Source organism: Puma concolor, chromosome A2 (genome assembly GCF_028749965.1).
Source record: "Puma concolor isolate L17-30 chromosome A2, mPumCon1.1.hap2, whole genome shotgun sequence".
Classification (NCBI taxonomy): Eukaryota; Metazoa; Chordata; class Mammalia; order Carnivora; family Felidae; genus Puma; species Puma concolor.
The window spans coordinates 25,579,540-25,603,637 of NC_141668.1; the positions used below are offsets into that span (position 1 = coordinate 25,579,540).

Sequence of the window (24,098 nt, forward strand, 5' to 3'; positions counted from 1 at the left end):
AACTGAGCCAGCCAGACGCCCTCCGTATGCCTTCTTTAAAGGGTAGTTCTCTATACTACTTGTATCATCAGTGCAGCCTGGAAAAGGTCCATTTATCCACGTATAAAGGACAGGGTTTTAAAGTCCTGGGTGAGTGGATAGGAAGATGAGCAGAGGTGCACATCCTGGTCCCAGGGTGAATGAGGCCTTAAAGGACAATGAGTGACTGTGGTAACCCTGGGCCATGTCCAAATGGCTGTTAGGAAAGAACTGACCCATGAAGACACATCTCAGGGCACTGAGGTAAATTTTGCATCCATGGCAGAGCCAAAGGTCAGGAGCTGAAGTGCAGCCGGGCTCTGTGCCAAACTCGTGAGCACAGTCTGAGAATGAGCAGGGGCTGAGGGGTATGTGTAAGCCACGTAACTGGGTCATTCAGAAGTGGGTTCAGGAGCTCTGGTTCCCAGGCTTCCGATTTGGGTGCACAATGGGCCAGCACACTTCTCATGACAAACCGTTAAAGATAGATAGCCTGGCTGACAAAATGCCTCTGTCCACTCCTCTGGGGGACACTGCTGAGAGAAAAGAGAGATTGAAGAGGTGGAGGGAGGGGAGAGAAAAAACTTGGCAGCCTGTCCTACTCTTTAAGCAATGCCTGGTTTTCCTAGGGAGGTGCTTATATATTCAGTGTGATGGGCTGAATAGTGTCTCTCAAATTCACATCTACTTGGAACCTCAGAATGTGACCTTAGTTGGAAATAGGGTCTTTGCAGATATAATTATTTAAGATGAGGTCATTCTGGGTTCAAGTGGACCCTAACCCAATGACTTTTGTCCTTATAAGAGGAGACACACAGACACAGGGAAGAAGGCCATGTGAAATCGGAGGCAGAGTATGGAGTGATACGGCCGGAAGCCAGGGAACAGCATGGATTGCCAGGAGCCACCAGAAGGCAGGAAGAGGGAGTTTGGCACTGTTGAAACCTTGATTTGGGACTTGTAGGCTCCAGAATTGAGAGAGACTACATTTCTGTTGTTCTAGGCTACCTAGTTTGTGGTTCTCTGTTATGGCGGCCTGAGGAAATCGGCACACCTGATGGGGATGATGATGGGAAGGTGTGCAGCACCAGCTATACTTGGAGGGCCTGAGGCTGTGGTGATGCCTGGTCCCTGGCAGATCCAAAGTCTGGAGCTGGAGCCTCATAATTGTGAGCCCCAACATGGTCCCCAAATTAATGAGAAATTAGTATGGGTGATAATTAGGTGGGTGATAATGGGGGTTACCCTTGCCTTCTACCCACCCCCTCCCCCACAGTGAAGGCTTGCCCATGTGGGGTTTCCTTGTGAAATCTTTATGTAAACTCCTCCTGCAAAGTTTTCCCGGTGGTTCTATGGGATGTGACCACAATTTCTTCTCTAGGAGTTACCTGTCCTGCACCTTCAAGCAGAGATGCCTTTCTTTTCCGCTCCTTGGTCTGCTTGACCATTGTGGCCTCTGACCGCACTATGGTCATAGTGTGGCCACAGTCTCTGACACTATGAACCATCCCTTCCCAAAACTTCTCTCCTAGGTAGCAACACCTCTGTATTCTTTCTCCTGTGACTTCCTCTCTTCTTACCTCTGTGACTTAGTTGTCTTCCCTACTCACTAGAAAATGTTGCTGTTGACCTGAGTTCTGTATTTGAACTTCTTTCATTACTTCACAACTCTCTTGGGGAACCATCCAGTTTCCTAGCTTTAATTGCCACCACCATGTGACCCCTAACCCCTTGTTCTAGTTCTGGACCTTTCCTTGAGCTTCAACTTCATATACCCAATGCAGGGTTTCTATCTGGTGGTACCAGTCACTTGTGACTCAGAGTGTTCTACAAACCGTATTGATGTGTCTCTTCCCTCACCTAGAACCACAGACTCCCCTCTGGTGAGATGAAGAATTCATAGTTTTCAGTGAAGATTTAAAAGATAGATGTTGAACAGTTTTGAAGGAAGTGAACACACACACACACACATCACAGTTGGTACCAGTGTAGGAATTACCCAATCAATAGACTGTCAAAACTTGTCTATACTCACTTTTATTATGATGCAAGAGGATTTTAGGACACAAAATACACATTTAAGGAAACCATAGGCTAAAGTATAATACATTTAATAGCTCCTTCCAGCCACGTTGGTCTCTCCCCTTTCCAGATCTTAGCCCCGACTAAGAGGCCACTCTTCTTGGTAACCTGGTATTGTCTTCAAGCCAGGCTGAGCCCTTTGAAGTCTCTTTAGTGGATGGAAATGTACTTTTTCCCTGTCTCCATCCTCCTTTGTGCAGGTGAGTTCTGCCCTTCTTCTCTGAAATGATGTCTTTCTGGCCTTGTTCTGGTACACCCAGAAGGCTGATGAACCTAGACCTCCTGTGTGAGCCATGGTCCTGAGCCTTTAGACCGTCACACTTCTCTCTGTACCCTGTCATCGCTTGCATTAACTGCCTTGGGTCAGAGTCCAGGCCAGCTAATACCTCTATGAAATCATAAGAAATATCAAAATTCTGTAATGGTCCAAGGGCTATTAAAAAAAACCTTTAAAGGGTTTGTGAACCCAGAAATGGCCTGGGGAGTTGTGAGATGGGATGAGAACCCACATAATAAGGTTTATTTCCAAAGGTGGTATAAAGTTATCCAAGTCCAGCATCCCATTGATAAAGATGATAAAATCCTGACTCCAGAGGCCGAGAAATATGTAGGTGAAGATGTTTGAATGGATAATGCTGGCCGTTCCCTTGGTATATGAATGCATAGTTTGTTTTTGAGACATCCGCAATGATTAGAAATGTGCCCCTGAGCTGCTCTGGGCTCAGCTATGGCACACATGTCTTAATTAGGTGGGTTTCGACTCATCATTATTTAGGTACCTATTTTTCCTTAACAGGGTGCTTTCCTTGTTTTATGCAATTAGAAGGAGGAAGCTCACAAAAGTCATCACATTACAGAAGAGATATGACAGAAAAGATCATTAATTCTATCTCACTGTACAAATCCCAGCAGTAATTAGGGACTTACATAAACAGCACCGCTTAAATTATTTAGTTGACAATTGCTAATAACAACTCCAGCTGTGTGGTGGTGCATTTTATTCTTCATAAAAGCAAAAGTGATTAGCTCGCTATATAATCTAATCATTGGAAAAATGTAATTCCCATAGCAACATCTGTTATTACTGCCTCGTAAAAGGGCAGGCAGAATTTTGACACATCCAATTGTACTGCAGCCTGAAAATCAAAGTAAATGCTTCCTCCACTAGAGGGCTGGTACCCATGCTGTCCTGGGGAGCCCCCCACCCCCCACCCCGACCCCCTGCCCCAGGAGCGGCAGGCAGTGTGGACAGAGTGGGGCAGAACCTAATTTTCAGCAATTTCTTACTTTTTACTACCTGGATGAATTCTAAGAATAAATGCCTGCAGCAGCTAATTCTTTTGAGACAACAGTAGTTCTAGAAAGATGATTGAAGCTCACATGAGAGATTTGGGGGTGGATTTTTAAACTTACAATCACAAACAATTCAATTTAAATATTTATCAGGCTCCTTGGCTGTGTGAGGATGTGGGCCAGCTGCTAATTACCACGCAGGGAGACACCTGGTGTCAAGGAGCTTCTTTCTTACTTGGGCCATTAGTAACTGATGTTTCCAGATCTCCGGGGAAACTGGTCACCTGCTAGAAGCTGGGTGTGGTCATGTCCCTTCAATAGGTCAAAACCTATAGAAACTCTTGTATGATTCCTTCACTTCCCTATCTCCCGGCCAACAAGTGGCCAGCGAGTTTTCTTTTTAACTGCATCAAATTTAGCCCATCTTGTTACAGAAAGTAAGACTTCCTGCCACACCGGCTGGTGGACAATCAATGAGAGCACAGATACAAAGGCACAGCGGTTGGATTGTAATACGCCTTGGTGAAGGCGTTTTTCTTCCCCCCTCTTCCCTTTTAAAATCTCATGAAAAATGGGAATTCTTACTTCTCAAAAGAGAGCTGAATTCATGTGTATTTTTACTACAGCAATGTCTAGAAATGTTTATATGAGAGATTTCTTCATTTGAGGTCTGGGTAATGGCTGGCATGATTTTACAGTTACAATGTGTGGTAGAGTCTGCTGATTGGCTTCCAATATTTATTCTCTTCTTCTCCCTTAGCAATAGCACCTCAGTATCGAAGTGGGCATGTTGTGCCTCAAGCTCAAAGACATTTGCTAAGGTCCATTGCAGCTATGCAAGACCATGTGACTACTACGTAAGGAAATGTTGAAATAAAGTACTGTTTGGGATTGCTGTGAAAACTCTTTTTTTTTATTTTGTTTTTGTTTTTGTTTTAAAAAAAAATTTTTTTTCAACGTTTATTTATTTTTGGGACAGAGAGAAACAGAGCATGAATGGGGGAGGGGGCAGAGAGAGAGGGAGACACAGAATCGGAAACAGGCTCCAGGCTCTGAGCCATCAGCCCAGCGCCTGACGCGGGGCTCGAACTCACGGACCGCGAGATCGTGACCTGGCTGAAGTCGGACGCTTAACCGACTGCGTCACCCAGGCGCCCCTTTGTTTTTGTTTTTGAGAAAGAGATAGAGTCGAGTGGAAGAGGGGCAGAGAGATGGAGACACAGAATCTGAAGTGGGCTTCAGGCTCTGAGCTGTCAGCACAGAGCCCAATGCAGGGCTTGAACCCATGTACCATGAGATCATGACCAGAGCCAAAGCCGGACACTTAACTGACTGAGCCACTGAGCCACCCAGTCACCCCGAAGGCTCTTTTTAAAGGGAAGAAGTACCCTCTGTCTTTTCCTTTGCTCTATTCTGCTGCCTGGAAAAGATATTCAGTGGCTAAAGCTCTAGCAGCCCTCTTAGACCATGAGGAGGAGGGCCCCACACTAGGGATGGTGGAGAGTGAGCTGGAAAGCACCCTGGGTCTTTTGTTACTTACTGGAGTGTCATGTATGTAATGGATTGTCTACTTTTTTTTTTTTTTTTTTTTTTTTTTTAGAGAGAGAGCATGAGAGAGGGATAGAGGGGGAGAGAGGTAATCTTAAGCAGGCTCCATGCTCATTGTGGAGCCCAGCACGGGACTCTATCCCACCGTCCTGGGATCATGATCTGAGCTGAAATCAAGAGTTGGATGCTCAACTGACTGAGCTACCCAGGTACCCCTGTAGTGTCTACCTCTAGATTTCTTCTAGATGGAAGAAAAATAAATTCCTAATTTGCGTAAGCTACTGTTTTTAAAATTTTAATTGATGCATTTGGTCATTTTAAAATTGTGGTCAAGGGGCGCTTGGGTGGCTCAGTCGGTTAAGTGGCCGACTTCAGCTCAGGTCACGATCTCGCGGTCCGTGAGTTCGAGCCCGGAGTTGGGCTGTGGGCTGACGGCTCAGAGCCTGGAGCCTGCTTCCGATTCTGTGTCTCCCTCTCTCTCTGCCCCTCCCCCGTTCATGCTCTGTCTGTCTCTGTCTCAAAAATAAATAAAACGTTAAAAAAAATTTTTTTTAAATTGTGGTCAAAAAGTGAAATACATTTCTCATCTTAACCATTTTTAAATGAATATTTCAGTAGTGTTCACTATCTGCACACAAACCACTGTTGCTTTGGCTTTTGTTTATATGAAGCCAAACCTAACCCTAACTAAAACAAAATAGAAGTTCTTTAACTGACCTCCAATTAACTACCTTGTTAAATGAAGGGCTCTCTCTACTTGTCCATCATGTGAAGGCTCCTGGCTACTATATGCTCTAGGACAGTGCATCTCAATGTTTTTTTATTTTTGAAAGAGAGAGAGCGAGCATGAGTGGGGGAGGAACAGAGAGAGAGGTGGACACAGGATCCGAAGCAGGCTCCAAGCTTTGAGCTGTCAGCACAGAGCTCAAACTCACGAACTGTGAGATCATGACCTGAACCGAAGTCGACCGACTGAGCCACCCAGGCGCCCCGAGGACAGTGCTTCTCAAACTTGCCTGTACTCAGAACTGATTACCGAGCTCTACTCCCAGAGTTTCTGATTCAGTTGGTTTGGGATGGCCTGAGACTTTTGCATTTCTTAAGTTTTTTTTTTTTTAACATTTATTTATTTTTGAGAGACAGAGGGAGAGCAGGGGAGGAGCAGAAAGAGGGAGGCGCACAATCCAAAGTAGGCTCCAGGCTCTGAGCTGTTAGCACTGAGCCCAAAGCGGGGCTTAAACCACGAACCTCGAGATTGTGACCTGAGCCGAAGTGGGATGCTTAACCAAATGAGCCACCCAGGCACCTGGGAGAATTTTGCATTTCTAACTGGTTCCCAGGCGACACTGATGCTGTTGGTCTGGGGACACACTCTGATGCTGATCTGAGGACACTACAGTCTTCTGTCCTTGTAGGGAGAGCTGAATGTTACCAGGAATCACTTACGTACATCCTGAATCCTGTGTATGTATTGTATTTTTGATCGTCTTTTCAATTGTAACGATGTCAATTTGTTTATACGGAATGTACTTGTGATTACAATTTAATTAAATATCACATCAACCTATGAAAAAGTAGTTGAAAAAAACGATTGTTACCACGAAGCCAAGCTGAATGTTTTTGGAGGGACTTAATATAGGTGCTCACTGAAATAATGTTTGGTTTGGTGGGGCAACTGTTGAGACCAGAAAAAAAAGTCTGTAAAAAAATTTAGAGGAATTATGCATTTAAGCTGCTTTAACAGGGTCTTTAAATTATTGTTTTACTTTAAATAAACTAGGGGTGGTGGAGGTTATGAGTTGTAAATGATGTGCGTTGGTTGTGATTTAGTCAATAAAAACAAAATAGAACTTCAGTCTCTGGTTCCAGTCTTTAAAGAGACAAAAACCTTTGGAGAAATTGCAAACGAATGCGTGCTCAAACATTTTAAATAGAAGTAATGTTTTAAATTAAAACTGAATGTTTAAATTAAAATAAATATTTAAAGTATGTTCCCTGCTTGCTTTTTGAGTGAACTGATTGTCTTAGCCTGAGTTACCCAGAATGCAGAGCTTGTGGAAATGGCTTATGTGCTATTACTTTAATCAGGAATGCAATCCAAGCAGGATGAAGAAAAGGGGAGTGAGGCAAGGAAAGAGGGAGAGCCAATATGAAAACGCCAAGCTGAACTGGCCCACGCTTACAATCAAGTGTGACCGATTTCTTGATCTTATGGGACTATTTTCTGAGACACTATATAAATGGCTGCTTTTTAGGACAGTATGTCTAGTGAAAAGAGGGAGAAGAATTTACTTGCTACTTCCCGCCTCCCATTGGTTAAAAGTTTGCTCCATGGAGTATTAACTTTCTTACACTCCCATTTAGACATGTATGGGCACTAGGGCTGGCTTCTTGGGCATGTGACCAATATACAGGGCCCCAAGCTCAGGAGGGGGCTGACTCCTGGGGTTTAATGTTCTGTATTACTGTCTTGAAATTCTTTTTTTTTTTTTTTAATGTTTACTATTTTTTGAGAGAGAGTGAGAGCGAGCGTGAGTGGGGAAGGGGCAGAGAGAGAAGGAGACACAGAATCCGAAGCAGGCTCCAGGCTCTGAGCTGTCAGCACAGAGCCCTAAGTGGGGCCCGAACCCTCATACCATGAGATCATAACCTGAGCTGAAGTCTGAAGCTCAACTGACTGAGCCACCCAGGTGCCTCATTGAAATTCTGCATAATTTTATCTCTGAATGTGTGTTTTGTAAGAGAATTTGAGAGACAATGAAGCCTGTGCTTGGGGACTTGGGATTCCTGCTCACAAGATGTCCTGTCTCTCCTCTTTCCCTGATTCCCTGGGATGGGTTCTCAGCAACCTTCTTCCCACCCCTGCCGCTGCCCTCTGCCCCATGGCTTTACACTATCTATTAGCCTGAATGTGTCAGAGTGATGAGGCATATGGTGAGATAGTGGAGTCCATAGTCATGTGTCCCTTGTTATACTTTCTCTTTTTATCACGTGGGTCCCTTGGACCAAGGCAATGTTATATGTGATATAATGTCAATAGAATAGGCATTTGTAAACCCTGGATGGTGGTGCTGTTGGAGGCATTGTGGAGAGAAAAGGCAAATCTTAACTCAAGCAGATGTCAAAATCTGGAAAGAAGACTACTGTTCCCCATCTAACATAGAAGGTGATGTAAATGTAATTCCATGAGGAATAGTGGTACGTTAATAAATATTTCAGTGCCAGTCTCTGCTGTTGGCAGATTGAGCATTCAGCAGTGGTACAAGCTACATCAGCCTTGGTGAGAAGTAATTGCGTGTGACTCTTGATCTCGGGGTTGTATGAACCCCACGTTGGGTGTAGAGGTTACTTAAAATATTTTTTTAATGTTTATTTATTTTCGAGAGAGAGAGAGACAGAGTGCAAGCAGGGGAGGGTTGGAGAGAGAGGGAGACACAGAGTCTGGAGCAGGCTCCAGGCCCTGAGCTATCAGCACAGAGCCTGACGCGGGGCTTCAACTCATGAACCATGAGATCACGACCTGAGCCGAAGTCGGATGCTTAACGGACTGAGCCACCCAGGTGCCCCAAGATTACTTAACATCTTTTTTTCAAAAAAAAAAAATGATTTCTCAACCTTGTGAGGTCATTTTCTGACAGGCCTTGCTTTGCTGTGTTTTGTTTTCAGGTCAGTTCATATAGAGTCTGAGGGAAGGAAGAATTGATCTGTCAGCTGCCATTTTGCCTCAGTCAAAAACTTGCCCCGTTGGGCATTAATTTCCTCGCACTTCCCAATTGCACATATGCGGACAATGTATATACATGTGGGCAGGTCTTTCCTCCAGGAAAACCGGAAGGGGGAAGTGAGAGAAGTGGGGCGTGGGCACAAAGGTAGGTACTGTCAGATTGCGGCAGCTGGGCCCAGAACAAGTGACCAAAATCCCTGGATTCGGGTTGACCAAGAGTGCCGAAGCAAAACACAAAAGGAGTGTTTGATTTATTAACCAACTACAAATCCTAGAAGAATTGGGTTGGAGAGCTTCTGCTACATTTATCTGTGAGATGAAGGGTCTTAATCAGAATAATTGACTATTGATGGTCATTTACCCTATCCCAGGGACTTGCAGATCTCATGGCAGCCCTGACCTTTCCCTGCACCTCCTAACTCATGTGTCCAACTGCCTAGTTGATCTTGGCCACACACACATTTAATACGGCATTTCAAACTTAAAGTTGCCATACCAGAACTCGTAATTCCTGCCACCCCACTAGACTTGCTTCTCCTCCAAGCAGTTGCTCAATACACTTGTTCCTCTCTTTCCCTCAGCGACCCCTCCCGTGACTCATCTCCATTTGCTCCGGTAACAAGTCTTCCAAGGCATATCTTGAATATGCTCACTTCACCACTACCTCCCAGTTGAAGCCGTTTTTACCTTTACTTGTATTATTGAAACAACCTCCCTTCTACACTTGCTCCATCCGTTCTTCACAGAGCAGGAATACTTTCTAAAAATGGAACACAGATCATGTCAGTACCCTGCTTAAAACTCTCTGATTATGCTCCCTCCTATAATTAGCATAAAATCCAATCTTGTACGTGGTCTGGCTCCTGCCTCTCTCCCTGACTATCTCATACCACTCACTTCCTCCACCACTGCATTCCAGCCACACTGGCTTTCTTTCTGCCCGCAGCTCTTCCCTCTGCCCAGAGGGCTTTCCTCCCTGAGCCGTGCATGGCTAGTTCTTCTGAAGAGTCCATCAACGCAGTGTGGCCTACCCGGTTCCTGTCCCACACCCTATGCTGATATAATTTTTGTTTATTTGCTCTCTCTTGCTGACCTCCATTAGAGTGTGAGGAGTGGAGAGCTTATTCTTTTTCACTCTTTTTTTTTGTTTTATTTTATTTAAAAAATTCTTTTTTTAGTGTTTTTTTTTTTTTTTGAGAGAGAGATAGAGTGTGAGTGGGAGAGGTGCAGAGAGAGAGGGAGACACAGAATCTGAAGCGGGCTCCCGGCTCCGAGCTGTCAGCACAGAGCCCGACACGGGGCTCGAACCCACAAGCCGTGAGATCATGGCCTGAGCCGAAGTCGGCTGCTCAACCGACTGAGCCACCCAGGCGCCCCTCACTCTTTTTTTTTTTTTTTTTTTTTTTTATGTTTTGGGGCCCCTGGGTGGCTCAGTTGGTTAAGCGTCCGACTTTGGCTTAGGTCATGATCTCGTGGTTTGTGAGTTCGAGCCCCGCATCAGGCTCTGTGCTGACAGCTCGGAGCCCGGAGCCTGCTGCAGATTCTGTGTCTCCCCCTCTCTCTGCCCCTCCCCTGCTCATGCTCTTTCTCTGTCTCTCAATAATAAGTAAACATTAAAAAATTTTTTTAATGTTTTAAGTTTATTTATTTAATTTGAGAGAGACAGAGACAACATGAGTGGGGGAGGGGCAGAGAGAGAGAGAGAGAGAGAGAGAGAGAGAGAGAATCCCAAGCAGGCACCATGCTCAGAGTGAAGGCCAATGCGGACTCAATCCCACAACTGTGAGACCACAACTTAGGCTGAAATCAAGAGCTACCCAGGCATCCACCCCCCTTTTTTTAAAGTAGGCTTCATGCCCAGCACGGAGCCCAGTGCCAGGCTTGAACTCACAACCCTGAGATCAAGACCTGAGCTGAGATTGAGACTCAGAGGCTTAACCGACTGATCTGCCCAGGCGCCTCAGTAATTTTTTTTAAGTGGCATCCTGTTTTTCATTTGACTGAAGAAAACCTAGAAACTGTTTCTAGAGGACTAACAGCTTGGGCCCCATGGCCAGATAGGTCAAATAGGCTTCCCTATGGACAATTCAGACTGGGGATCAGTTGTGCAGGCAACTGCCAGAAACTCTGTGACTAATTTCAAATGGACCTCCCTGAAGTTAATTCTTATGCACAGCCTAGGGATGACCAGAGCCTTTAGGAGGCTAAGACGAAATCTTTCAAGCCCCAACCTATGCCAGTGACGCTATTCTGTTACCTAGATAGCACATGAGAAACTCATTTTAGACCCATTGTAATTAGTGTTGTCTGCGTTTTCCATAGGAATGCTCTCAACACTCTTTGATATTATTTCTGGGATGGCCCTTGGAAATCATCTAGTTTAGCCTTATTTTATGGATGAGAAAAGTAAGATCTAGAGAGGGAAAGCAACTAAGCTAAGGTCATTTCGTTAGTCAGAGGCAGAGCCAGGACCAGAATTAGATCTCCTAACAGAGAGTGGAAGCTTTTACAATATTCCCTGACACCTGTTCCTTTATTCTCCTTGCCTCCTAAAAAAATGGCCTCAAGGGATTTACCTTAAACAATGTCCTTGTGAGTCCTGATGGGATCACCTTGGGTCTCTGAACACTGGCAGTGGTGGTAATCTGAGAGGTGCTGATCTTCCTTTCTTATTTTGCTTGGACAATTCTTGACTCATTATCAAACACATCTTTACCACCAAGGGAAGTAACTGTGTATTCATTTAGGGCTCAGGCAGCGAGACCTACAAAAAGTCACAGAAACATTCCTATTCCAACTAGTTAACAGGCTACTGAAATTTACTAGAAAGAAATTACTGTGGGTGTGTTTTTTCACAGTGATTCATTCAATTTGTCTCATCACAAATCAGATATAGTGGTCTTTCCTCTGTTAAGTTTAGGTTGCAGAGTTTCAGAAAGTTTATCCAGATCTCAAAAATCCAGAACTGGTTTTTTTTTTTGTTTTTTTTGTTTTTTGGTACTGTATTGCTGTAGTTAAAAGTTAGGACCACCAGGGAATGAGTTTGAATAATTTGAAGATTTGGGAGGAAAATAGAAGGTTTTCCTTCACAGAAAACAACTCGATTCTATATTCTCTTTCCTGTATATGTATTCACCATTTACTTCTTTCTCTGTTTGCCTGATTTCAGGGATGGGAGGAGGAATAACATCCAAATTTGCAGTTTTCTATCCATATTTGTTTCCTCCAGATAATTTTCAGGAGGATGAGGATTTGGTTGTTGGGGGTGGTGAACACCTCCGAGCAAACTGAGTAACTTAATAGCCCTGTGCATTTCTAGCTGAGCATGCGACCAGGAAGTTCAGGACTGCTGTTTTATGGTTGGAGCCTCTTGGTGAGCGTGCCCTTTCTAAACATTTTATGAGATGTGATTACAGCAGCACGATGTTCTTTTGTTTCCAGGGTGGGTTTGGGGAAACAGCAGACAACTCAGGACTTTTGAGTTCGTTCCTCCCGGAGCAAAAGCTTGAACCGATACAACCGGCCGAAATCCTCCCGGGTTCCTCCCTCCTGCAAACGACTTTGATATTTATTGCAGCTGCCTGTGTTTGCAGCGCTCTCCCGGCTCTGCTCCGTCCCAGAAGAGGCACCGGCACGTCTCGCTGCCCGCGTCCTGTAGCCCTACCTCTGTGCAGCCCTTCCCTCCCCAGTAAAATGTTCTCAGCGCACAAAAGCCGCCGCTGAAGGGAAGGAACAGCTTCGGGCCGAGAGGGAGGGAGCTGGCCGGCTGCACCATCTGCAGTGGAAAACGGACGCCGCTCACCCCGCCTAGGAAACTAATGGAGCGTCCCTAAGAGACCCAAACTCCAGCTTGGCTCACCCCAGCTTTCTCCCCCACCTCCAGACCCCCAGGTGAGACAGCCCCGTCAGCCTGCCTGTGGAAGGGCGCTTGCAGCCAGCTTCCGATCCCGGAATTCGACCGGAATCTTGAGCAGGTTTTGTTTTGTGAAAAGAAATGTTGTCATCACCGGTTTTTTCCCCCCTTTGTTTTCCAGCATTTTCTTTTCTTGTGGTAACTTAAAACATTTCCTCTGGGGATGGGGTGAGAAGAGTCGGACATAAATGTTTGCCAGTGCAAAGTCCTTTGGCTGAATGTGGTGTCTGCGACTTCAGAAAATCCTCCTACTAACCGGGTTACCCAGGCAAGGCTTCGAACTGCCTCCGAAGAATGGTGGCCGAAAGCCAGGGGGTACGAATGTGATGCTGCGGTTTGTGGGGGTCTGTTTCAGCATTTATATTTAAATATCTTTCCCTCTAAGAATTTTTAATTGGCGATTTCGCCTTGAGGTGCTCCAGTAAATCAGAGAAGGAGCCAAACCTAGTTATTTCGCTTCGTAACCAAGCTTTATTTTCAGGGCTTTCTTTCCCCTGCGGTTCTTGCCCCGAAGCGATCTGTAAAGCGAACCCACTCTGATACAGTTTGAAAAGTGCATTTTGTACTTGGCTCTTTCTTTGATCGAATTAATCTGGGCTTTTTTGTAGTTCTAAATGAGGCCTATGGGCTGACAATGTAGCTGTTTAAAGGGGATTTTAGGGGATAATAGCCAATGCAAATAGTGCCATGAGAATGGCAACTTGCTTTTGCACTTTCAATCACATAATAACAGCAAAGAAAGCTTTTAAAATGAATTGAAATTTTGTGGCATGCCATCTGGGATTATTTGGGGAAACAGTTCTGAATACTGCAGTTGGGCAAAAGAATGGTGGTTCGGTCTGCTCTTAAGCTGACATGTTTCAGATGGCAACCTTATGCTAACTGGTGCAAAGTTGGCTAGCATTTTTTTTTTTTTTATTTTATTATTTTCTTTCTCTCGGATTATCTGCAAAAATTCTCTTTGATTGCTGGTATTTGGGTCTGAAAAACTTTTCTATTGTTGAAGAATTCAATTCAACCCCTTGCAGCTGCTGATCCCCTCATTGTTCCACTCGTTATGTGTACGCGTCTCAGATGAATGTAGCCAAGCCTTTTAGCGCCTTAATAGGTGTCTACATAAAGGTCATTTATTCTGCCGTACTTGTTTTAACAAAAGTTTATACACAAACAACAACCACAGCTAAAACATTCACATTAATCAATTTCCTCCTGATGCAGAATGCAAAATCTGCCTCAGGCCACGGTGCGGGCATGAAAATTGTTTTCTGTGTATGATGTTGTAAAGCAGAAAGCAGTTTAAGCAATTTCATCGAGGGCAGAGCATAATTATTTCAACACAATCTCTGGCCGAGAGCACCCATTCTGTGCTTCTGTGTGTGTGAAGCTACGGTCAGGTGACACTGTAGGCAGAGAGGTGCTTCGCCTGGAATTGAGGCTTTAGCTTTTCCCTTGATGTTCACCCTGATTTGGGGGCTGTTCTCTGTGAGCTTCAGCTATCGTCTCCGCAGGGAAGGACACAGAGGTGATACTAGAATCTGGGGGAAATTGCATAAAGTTATCTAGAATTTGCAAAAAAATAAATTATGTCCTCACAGGTGTGAGTCCTCCTACTATACAAAAGAAAAGACAGGCACCTCTTTCCATCTGCAAACCCCACAGCGGGCTGCTTTCAGGATGAAGCAAATGATGAAAATAATGGCTTCCCACTGTAAAATGCTGGTAGGATGCCCGTAGGCTGACCAACTTCTAGTTGGGGAATTATTAGAGAGGGTTTCTAAGGGATCTTGGTGAGTGTGTGTGTGTGTGGGGGGGGATTGCCCAGCACAGTGGACGTCACGTGGGAATTATAAAACTCTGGCCACGTGGGGGAGGGAGCGAGGAGGCCCACCCACCCTGCCTCCCTGAGCAAACCTTAAAGAGCTTGCCTCTCTCTCAGCAGGCTAATTCATGGACAGGACCACATTCTTTGATCCATCTCAGGATGGTACTTAGTAACTGATCACAGCCCTAAATTCACTCCGATCCATAAACAAGTACACTGTTCAGTATCTACAGGTAGTTCTCTGCTGTGTCAGTTTACCTGCTCAAGGTTTAGACTTGGTGAGTTAAGGATTCAAGTCCTTAGATGCTTTGGGGGTTTTGTAAAAGTCAAAAAGCTCTGAGATTTGGCCTCCGGGTGTGGCTCCACCCCTTCCCTCAACCTCTTCTGAGGGTCTCTTCCCTTCATATGCTTTCCCAGGGGCCGGAGTGCAGCCAGCTGGTTCTCTCCCACAGGGACTTCTCAGCCTGGTGGGTGCTTCTCAGACTTTAAGGAGCTGCGGCGAATGACCTGGGGTCTTGTTAAAAAGCACACTGTGTTTCCGTTACTCTGGGATGGGGCCTGAAAATCTGCATTTCTAACAACTTCCTGGTGACACTGACACAGCCTAATTATCCATCTGTAAAAATGCCCATTGGGGCAGTCAGGGATTTCTTGACTTTTCAACTTTTTGGGAGATTGGGAAAGGCTTGGAGACAGTCTAGTTTTAGGGAGGCTTATCCTACAGTTTACCTTGCACCTCATTTGGTCCTTCAGTTACAAGCAGGAGAGACAAAGTAAATGATATTTGGACCCAGTCTTTGATCACTTCTATATTATTTCCTCATTTAAAAAACTTACGGAATGTATATTGGATGCCTGCTATATGCAGGCATTTTGCTGGGTGCTGTGGGTGCTCTCATCCATGTCCACAAGCAGTTCACACCCCTGGAGCCTGCAGCAAAGGGTCTCACCCCAGCTGCACACTGGAATCACTTCGGGAGTTTTTGTGGCTAATATTGACTGAGCCCCACTCCCACTTGGAGAGAAGCACATTTAACTGGTCTGGGACGGGGCTCAGTCATCCGCATTTTTGAAGTGCTTTTCGGGGGAAATCTAGTGTGCCCAGGACTGGGCATCCTTGGCCCAAAGTGTTGAACTGGATGAACCAGAAGGATGTGGGTGGGAGCCACCTCAAGTACAGGCTCCAAAGCGAGGGGAGGACAGTGGGATGGCCGTGTAAGGTAAGGGGACCTCTCTTTCCCTGCCAGCCTGCCTTTTCTGAAAAATCTTGCCCATCGTCGTGAGAGAGGAAATGGCAAGGTTACCATGTGTGCCCTTCAGAACCTTGTGGCATCACAGCTACTCATGCGTCAGTGATGATGTCTTGATTCTCAGGCCCAGGATGGGTGTCTCTCTGGCACTGGTCCCTCCACTCTCAGCTGAGGCTGTGTCGGTGCAAAAGAGGGGCAGGACTCCATCGGCTCTTGTTTGAGTGACCAACTCTCCCAGTTTGTCCAAGACTGAGGGGTTTCCTAGGATGTGGGACTTTTGGTGCTAAACCCAAGAAAGTCCTGGATAAACCCGGGCGAGCTGGCGTCACCTTAGTCCTAGTGTCCCGACTCCTGCTGCAGGGTTGTCAAGCTTGACACATAAGGCGTGAATCATGGAAAGAAAACTTGACAAATTGGACCTCACTAAATGAAACACGCTTGCTTTGTGAAAGACTATGTGAAGAAGTTGAAAAGATAAGCTACAGACTGAGAGAAAATATTTGCAACCAAATGTTTGATAGAAGACTATTAGCATCTAGAATAGATAAAGAATTGTCGAGACCCAATAGTAAAAACCAAACAGTGCAATTAAAAAGTGGGCAGAAGACATGGACAGACATTTCACTGAAGAGGATATACAGATGGCACATAAGCACATGACAACATGTTCAACATCACTAGTCACTGGAGATATGCAAATTCAAACCACAATGAGGTATATGCCTATCAGAATTGGCTATAATGAAAAATGACGACGCCACCAAATGCTGGTGAGGGTGTGGAGCAAATGGATCACTCATATGTTGTGTGTGGGAATGTAAAATGGTACAGCCACCCCGGAAGACAGTTTGGAAATTTCTTATAAAATGAAACACGCATCTACCATATACCCACGCAGTTGCACTCTTGAACATTTATCCCAGAGAAATGAAAACTTATGTTCACACAAAAAGCTGTTCACAAATGTTCATAACAGCTTTATTTGTAATAGCTAAACATTGGAAACAACTCAGAGATCCTTCAACAAGTGCATGGAGAGCCAGTGATTGCATTTCAGTAGATAAAGTCTCCTAAAACATTTCTTTTGGGGAAAGAAAATAAAAGGAGGCGAAAATGTTGGGAACTCCTAGTTCAGTGCTTGCCAGGTCTGGATATTTGACTTTGGGGTTCTACGTTCAGAGGGTAGTCAACCTGTGTGGTGAGCTGAGAAGAACCCTCTGAGGGGCTGGGTAAGAAGCAGAAAAAGAGGACACAATGAACTGGAAAAAAAAAAAACAACCCAAAGCCAAGTTGTAAGTAAGAATACGCGTATCGAGGATATTTAGTTTAAAAAAAAAGAGAGACTATTTCTAGGATATAGCTGATGCAAGGTCAACTTGATATTCTTCTAGGTCTGTAGCCCTGTAGTTTAGGGATAACAAATGCTCATAATAATGATTGGATCAGGAAGTGCTTTCTGACTTGGCAAAACTGCTTTATAAGTGTTATTATGGGTAGATACAGTAGCATCACAATTTTCTGCAATGTGGTAATCATGGAGGGTCTTGTCATGGCATCTCTTAGTTGATTAAGGTTTGCTGATCCAGATCATGGTCTTTCCCATCGCTTGGATGTTCAGGAATTGAAGGGATCTGGACAAAAGAGAACTCATGGTGCTTCCTTACATTGCTAATAGAAGGGCTTATTCATTGGTTCAGATCACCAGGTTGGATTTGGGGGCCCAAGCATCCAGAAGTACCAAGCCAGGGGGCTCACTTGTGTTTTTCATGCTAAAATAGCGCCCTCCTGGACCCCTCACCTCTGGTACCATAGACATAATGACAACGGACTCCTATGTAGTACTTACGTCCCCTGCACCAGACGTTGCCGTTAAGTATTTTACTCATGTTAACTCATTTGATTTGCCTTACAAGCCTGTGAGATAGGTACTATTTCTATTTCCATTTTACTAATAAGTTAACTGAGTCACAGAGAAGTTAAACTGCCCAGGGTCATGCAGCTTAGCAGAACCAGAGTTCAAACCCAGTTCATCTGGCTCTGGAGTTCGTTCCCTTTCAAAACGAATATGCAAATACACAGGTTTTGTGGTAGGTCTATTTGAATGCCAAATATTTTTATTTTAATATACCTTAAATGTTCTAGAATTTGTTTTGGTTCCCTTTTCTTTTCTTTTAAAATATTTATTTTTGAGAGAGCTTGCACATGCTCACGAGTGGGGGAGGGGGAGAGAGAGAGGGAGACACAGAATCTGAAGCAGGCTCCAGGCTCTGAGCTGTCAGTGCAGAGCCCAGCTTGGGGCTTGAACCCATGAATCGTGGGATCATGACCTGAGCCGAAGTCAGACACTTAACTGACTGAGCCACTCAGGTGCCTTTTTCGGAATCAGTTTATCTACTAAGAGTCTATATCACAAAGCCCATGGACTTAAACGCAATATTCCAATTTGACAAAGTGGTAACCCATGGTAGGTTGCATTATTTGTGGAGTCTCACAAATGGCAAAACAAGATCAAGAGCAATAACATTATTCTAAATGTCATTGTGCGTGTCACCTGTTTTGATGAGGCCTGCATAATTGAACAGTTGCTGGTGCTATGGAATAATTGGTTGGATGGTATCATTTTCACTTATTTAAAATTATGATTCAAAATTGTGATTTGTATTCATGGATTGTCATTTTCCCCGTGGGCACCTTTGAAGGCGGAGGACAGCTTGCTGTAGAAGCCCTGATATGTTTTAAAGGGATTATCTCAAGTGTGTATCTGCCCTCCCCCTCTCCCATGTTGGCAAATGTACTGCAGATGGGCTGACCTATGAACATCAGGATGTTTTTTATTCTATGATACGTTCACAGGCTTGGAGGGATTTGAATGGCTCTAGATTTAATCAACAGGCTGCTGTTTCTTAGTGTAGCACATATTCCTTCAAAAATGAAATGAGACCATGTTATCTTGCAGCCAGGTCTAAGGGATTTTTCTTGCAGGAGTTTGTTGTTGTTGGTACTGTCCTTTAGTATTGCTTCTCTTTCTTTTTTCGAGAAAAATCAGTGGCTGCACTAAGGATAGCTTACAGGATTTCCCCCTTTCTTCACTCTCAGACTGCTGGGCTAGCTCAGTAGGGGAGCTAATGGTTGGTAATTAACTTTTAGATAAATTACTGCTTGAGGCAAAGGGAAGACACCTTGAGAGCTAGAAGTCAGTCCATCAAAGCAGTCAGTGGCGACATCCCTGTAATTTTGTCATTTTGCCAATGATGGCAATAATGCTTGCTTGACAATCTAATAGCATCTCAAGCACCCAGGCATCCAAATTAGTAGGAAAAAACCCCATGCCATCATCTAAGCATCTTCTCTCTGACTCAGAACATAAGGGACAGAGAGAACAGTGTCACCATGGCTTAACATAAGACTTAAACTTGTACATCCATCGACTGGGTGACCCGCCAGAGCAATCTTCAGTCTGATTAGAAAGTCATGGCCCAGTATCTAGCCGGACTATGGAAATTCTACTTTATCTGAGCCATCAGGCAACTGGCAAAAGATGGGAAGAAGCATCAAGTACACACTGTTGTCATGGCAGTATTTGGACAGAATGACAAGAGGACTTCAGCTTTTTCTTATAATTTTAACCTTTATGCCAAGTCAATTTAAGTCATAATTCTGTCTTTGTTACTATTTTCCTCCTCATTTAGTTTTCACTTGATTAGTTCTTTAGAACTACAGTTTATAATTATGCATGCTAAAAAGGACAAGTTCTATTGACGAAACAAACCACTTTTCCTATATAGTCCCTCCTTTTTGCCTCAGACTTCACTGAATTATGAAAACCTTCTCAACTATTTGTAGTGGTGTTACTATTTTTATTATATATACTACTTAAATTGTAATTCTATTGATATCTCAGAGACTTTTAGAACTGGAATGAGGGGCGTGTGGGTGGCTCAGTCAGTTAAGTATCTGACTGTGGCTCAGGTCATGATCTCAAGGTTTGTAGGTTCAAGCCCTGCATCGGGCTCTGTGCAGTGTGGAGCCTGTTTGGGATTCTCTCTCCCTCTCCCCACTCCCTGTCCCTCTCCCCCTCTTCCTCCCTCCCTCACACTTTCTCTCTCTCTCAAAAATAAATAAACTTAAGAAGAAAAAAAGAGCTGGAGCACCTGGAAGGCTCCGTCGTTAAGCATCTGACTTCCGCTCAGGTCATGATTTCACAGTTTGTCACTGTTCTCGTTCGAGTCCCACATGGGGCGAGCTCAAGCTCCCCTCCGAGTGAGCCCGAGCCCTGCTTGCAGTAAACCAAGCCCCACTTTGGGTGAGCCCTGCTTCTCTCTCACTCTCTCTTTCTCTCTCTCTCTCTCTGCTCCTGGTTCACTTGCACCCCCTCTCTCGTTCTCTCTCTCTCTCTCTCTCTCTCTCTCTCAAAAAACAAACAAACAAAAAGAACTGGAATGAGCCTTTGAACCAATAATAGCGACGGCTGCAGAGTACTTAGTCCCTGTCAGCGATCCCAATCAATGTATGTTTCATTCTCTGCAATCTGTGGGGTGAGTATGAATTATCCCCATTTTACAGTGAGGATCAATGAGGCCTGGCAAGGTTAAAAAACACGACCAAAGTCTGCCATCTGGTAGGGCTGGGAGGAAAAGAGTAACTGCTCTGACTCCCGTGTGTGTGCTCTTAATGTCCAGGTTCTAACTCTGGGTGACTACCTTAGAAAAGAAAACTGAAGTCAGGAGAAGTTAATTTAGCTCAAGTAACATCAACAAATGGCTGATTTTCTGAATTAGCTAAGTGAAGAAAAAAAAAAAAGGGGAAGGCCAGGTGAAGAACCTGGTGTTCTGGAATGGAATTCTATCCCTTTTGGGTCTTAGACACTTCCTCTTCCCCATCTCTGCAAACAGAACACATTCTATCAATAAGCACTTATAAAGAAATAGCAGCTTGTTGAGATATAATTTACATATCATAATGTTCAGCCTTTAAAAATAGACGATTCAGTGGTTTTTAGTAGATTCACAGAGTTGTGGAGCCATTACCAACCACTGGCAACCACTGATCTGCTCTCTGTCTCGATGGATTTGCCTGTCTGTACATTTTAACTAAATGGAATAATTCAGTATGTGGCCTTTTGTGTCTGGCTTCTTTCACTTGGCATGATATTTTCGAGGTTCTTCCGTGTTGTAGTATGAATTAGTTGCCTTTTAATGGCTGAATAATATTCCATTGTATGAATATACTACATTTTGTTTATTCATTTTTCAATCAGTGGACATTTGGGTTATTCCATTTTTTTTTTTTTTTTTGGTTATTGTGAATAATACTGCTATGAACATTCACGTATGAGTTTTTGTGTGGATGTATGTTTTCATGTTTTGGGGGTATTCTAGGAGTGGAATTCCTGGGTCATCGGTAACTCTCACGTTTAACTTGTTGAGGAGCTGCTAAACTGTTTTCGAAAGTGGCTGCATTGGGCGCCTGGGTGGCTCAGTCGGTTAAGCGTCCGACTTCGGCTCAGGTCATGATCTCACGGTCCGTGAGTTCGAGCCCCACATCGGGCTCTGTGCTGACGGCTCAGAGCCTGGAGCCTGCTTCCGATTCTGTGTCTCCCTTTCTCTCTGCCCCTCCCCCGTTCATGCTCTGTCTCTCTCTGTCTCAAAAATAAATAAACATTAAAAAAAAAAAAAGAAAGTGGCTGCACTATTTTACATTCCCACCAACACTGAGGGCTTCGGTTTTTCCGCGTCTTGCCCATACTCGTTATTATCTATCTTTTTGATTATAGCCAACCTAGTGGGTGTGAAGTGGTATCTCATAATGGTTTTTGGTTTGTATTTCCTTAATGACTAATGATGTTGAACGTCTTTTAATGTGCTTATTGGCCATCTTTGTATCATCTTTGGAGAAATAGCTGTTCACATCGTTTGCCCATTTTTAATTGTGTTGAGTTCTTTATATATTCTGGATAGTAGACCCTTATCAGATATATAATTTGCAGATATTTCACCCATTCTGTGGGTTGTCTTTTTGCTTTCTTGATGGTGTCCTCCAAGGCACAAAGTTTTTAATATCGATGAATTACAATTTATCTGTTTTTTCTTAAACTTTTTTTTTTATCTTTTATTTATTTTTAAGAGACAGAGAGAGACAGAGCACAAGTCGGGGAGGGCAGAGAGAGAGGGAGACAGAATCTGAAGCAGGCACCAGGCTCCGAGCTGTCAGCGCAGAGCGTGACGCGGGGCTTGAACCCACCAACCGTGAGATCATGACCCGAGCCAAAGTCGGACGCTCAACCTACTGAGCCACCCAGGTGCCCCTATCTATTTTTTCTTGTATCACTTGTGCTTTTTGTGTTGTATCTAAGAAGCCATTTCCTAATCCAAGGTCACAAAGATTTACGCCTGTATTTCCCTCGAAGTGAAATATGTACTTTTAGTTCTTATAGTAAGAACTAAAACCTTAGGTTTATAATCCATTTTGGTTTTTTATACATAGTATGAGGAAATAAGCATTTTTTTAAAAAATTCTTTTTTAATGTTTATTTATTTTTGAGAGAGAGACAGAGGATGAGCAGGGGAGGGGCAGAGAGAGAGAGGGAGACATAGAATCTGAACCAGGCTCCAGGCTCTGTCAGCACAGAGCCCGACGCGGGGCTCAAACTCACAAACAATGAGATCATGACCTGAGCCGAAGTCAGACGCTTAACTGACTGAGCTACCCAGGCGCCCCGAGGTAATAAGCATTTTTGATGCAAGTTTATGGGAGTTAATCAAGTTGGCAGATAACAATTTCATTATTAAACTGACGTGTATTAAAGCCATATAGTCCATTACTTGAAATTATGTTAATCTGTTAATGTGATTGTGAAGAAATATTAGAATTTTGGCTTCAAATTTAAAATTGATTCTAGCCGTGTCTTTTCTAACTTTAATTTTCTTGAAACTAATCATGGTAAAATGTTCTATGATTCTTTGATTCCTATCTGTTAAGCCACTATGCTGGGGATGGGAAATAATTTTCTGTTAAGGGACTTCTAACAGAAAAAAAAAAAGGCAATTCATTGAGCCATAGGAGTAAAACATAACTTTAATATTAGAAAGTACTATGTAAGCACTAAAGAATTAAGTATTTAGGGGCGCCTGGGTGGCTCAGTCAGTTAAGCTTCCGACTTCAGCTCAGGTCATGATCTCATGGTTTGTTGGTTTGAGCCTCGTGTAAGGCTCTGTGCTGACAGCTCAGAGCCTGGAGCCTGCTTTGGGTTCTGTGTCTCCCTCTCCCTCTGCCCCTCCCCTGCTCATTCTCTCTCTCTCTCTCTCTCTCTCTCCCTCTTTCAAAAATAAACAAAAAAAGAAGTATTTAAGCACGCTATGGTTCTATATGTTGGCCAACTGCTGAGGAAGAGAAAAAGGAGCGCCGGGATTGGGAAGGAAGGATGAGGGAAAATGAATTCAGGAGAGAGACGAATAGTCAGGAAAGCCATATGGAGATGGCAGTTCATATGGAGTGAGGGGGACTGTGGCAGGGTGCAGGAGACCCGCCTAGATGAATGACACTCAGTTGAACATGTAAAAATTCTTGTGCTGTTAAAATACAAAGAGAAACAGATTAAAAGAGGAAAGGAGGAGACTGGAGTAAACATAGAAATTTATCACAGCACTGAAGAGAAAAGCAGGTTTCATGAAGTAATCAGCATTTTGAGAGACTGGGATTAAGTCATTTTAAAGGGTGTGTATGTGTTCCCTTTATACAATCAAAAAAATGAAAGATAGCCCATCTTGGTACCCTCACCCTGGGTAGGATGACATTAGGTTAGAGGCCCACCCAGCTTCACAAACCACATCTTTTCTCTTGGCCGCGTCTGTCTCCTCAATCACAGCTGGCCCCGGTGTGGAAGACGGAATTTCTTCTAGTGAGTTCACAGGCATCATTGTTGTATATTATTCTGCTTATTTAATATATTTCACGCAGCCTCAGCACACCAGCCACTTATTAGAATCATATATAAATGACTTGTTTTGTTTTTGTTTTTGTTTTTGTTTTCTTGCTTTCAAGGAACTCATAGCTGTAATACAGGTCGGTAGGCAACAGATTCTGGGTCTTCGATATAACATTAGACATATAACATTGTTATTGCCAACTTTAATTCAGACTGTGAGCTACTAGAATTCAGTTGTACTGAACTGACACGAGCTCCAGGCTCTGTACCTTGATAAAAAGGTTTGAAATGATTAAAACAAAATGTTGATAAATAGCCAACAATGTGAGACTCTATCAGCGTGTGTGACAAGTTTTTAATTTAAGAACATTACATACTTTTGTATTAAGTCCTTCAATAATATTAATTTTCAAGAACATTAAATTCTGTCTAGTGTACTGAAGCTGGTAATTATAATGCATAAAAATAGCTGAATAACCAGGGTAGTGCCAATTACTCTGTCACTCATAAGTAATCAATTATTT

The 24,098-nt window shown here is 43.8% G+C and overlaps 1 protein-coding gene across 1 annotated transcript in view; it reads left to right on the forward strand.

Moving 5' to 3' along the window:
- Positions 1 to 24,098, forward strand: part of ZNF800 (zinc finger protein 800) — a 194,044-nt gene that overhangs the window by 20,964 nt on the left and 148,982 nt on the right. The window contains exons 3-4 of the mRNA XM_086691059.1: positions 8,608 to 8,810; positions 12,243 to 12,556. The gene's annotated coding sequence lies outside the window, so the exon portion shown is untranslated. The remainder of the gene's footprint in view (positions 1 to 8,607; positions 8,811 to 12,242; positions 12,557 to 24,098) is intronic.